This window comes from Phodopus roborovskii, unplaced genomic scaffold, assembly GCF_943737965.1.
Source record: "Phodopus roborovskii unplaced genomic scaffold, PHOROB, whole genome shotgun sequence".
Taxonomy (NCBI): Eukaryota; Metazoa; Chordata; class Mammalia; order Rodentia; family Cricetidae; genus Phodopus; species Phodopus roborovskii.
Window position 1 is genome coordinate 15591739 of NW_026126525.1, and position 1349 is coordinate 15593087.

General features: G+C 39.7%; 1 pseudogene; it reads left to right on the forward strand.

Annotated features, from left to right (window-relative positions):
* Positions 1-460: 460 nt before the first annotated feature.
* On the forward strand, positions 461-1025 carry LOC127232458 (60S ribosomal protein L7-like; annotated as a pseudogene).
* The last annotated feature ends 324 nt before the right edge of the window (positions 1026-1349 follow it).

Sequence of the window (1349 nt, forward strand, 5' to 3'; positions counted from 1 at the left end):
AAAATTCAGAAATATGCCAGAAGGTGGTAGCACACAATTTTTTTTTAACATAATGAATTCCAGGACAGCCATAGCCAGTGCTACACAGAGACACTGTTTAGAAAAACCCAAAAACCACCACCACCACCAAAAAAAAAAAAAAAAAAAAAAAAAAAGCCTTGCGCGGACCTTTTAAGGGCGACTGCTCACAGCTTCCTCTTTTTTCTTTCCTTTTCTTTTTCTTTTCTTTTTTTTTTGCCCCCCCCCCCACACACACACACTGTAAGGAGTCATGGAGACCCTGCTGGAGAAGAAAAAGAAGGTTCCTGCTGTGCCAGAAATCCTTAAGAAAAAGCGAAGGAATTTCGAGGAGCTGAAGGTGAAGCGCTTCCAGAAAAAGTTTTCACAGAAGACACTCAGGAAGGCATGGAGGAAGCTCATCTATGAAAAGGCAAAGCATTATCACAAGGACTACAGGCAGATGTAAGGGATGGAGATTTGCATGGCTAGGATGGCAAGGAAAGCCTGAAATTTATAAGTGCACACAGAACCCAAGCTGGCATTCGTCATCCAAATCCGAATCAATGATGTAAGCCCAAAGGTCAGCAAGGTGTTGCAGCTGCTCCATCTTCGTCAGATCTTCAATGACACCTTTGTTAAGCTCAACCAAGCTTCGATTAACATGCTGAGGATCGTGGAACCATACATTGCACGGGAGTACCCCAACCTGAAGTCAGTAAACGAGTTCATCAACAAGCGGCTATGGCAAAATCAATAAGAAGGGAATTGCCTTGAGGGACAACTCCTTGATTGCTAGATCTCTTGGTAAATACAGCATTATCTGCATGGAGGACCTGATCCATGAGATCTACAGAGTGGGAAAACGCTTCAAGGAAGCCAACAACTTCCTGTGGTCCTTCAAACTGTCTTCTCCATGGGGCAGGATGAAGAAAAAGACCACTCACTTTGTGGAAGGTGGCCATGCTGGCAACAGGGAAGACCAGATAAACAGGCTTATTTTTGTAATCTGGTCAGTTAATAAATAGTCACAGCTTGGAAAAAAAAAAAAAAAGGAAGGAAGGAAGGAAAAGAGAAAAAGAAAAACAACAAAACTAACACCCCCCCAAAAAAACCAAAACAAAACAAAAATAAAACAGAACAAAAAACCCAGAAATAATTTATGTATGTTCTACTAATATTGGAAATAATTTATGTATGTTCTACTGGTATTGGAAATAATTTATGTACATGTATGTTCTACTATTATTGACGTAAGATATCTGTTTAACTAATAATAGGAAATACCTAGTTACTTTTGGTCCATTGTTAAAAATGATAATGTGTGAATAAAGAGCTCTCCTTGCTAACAT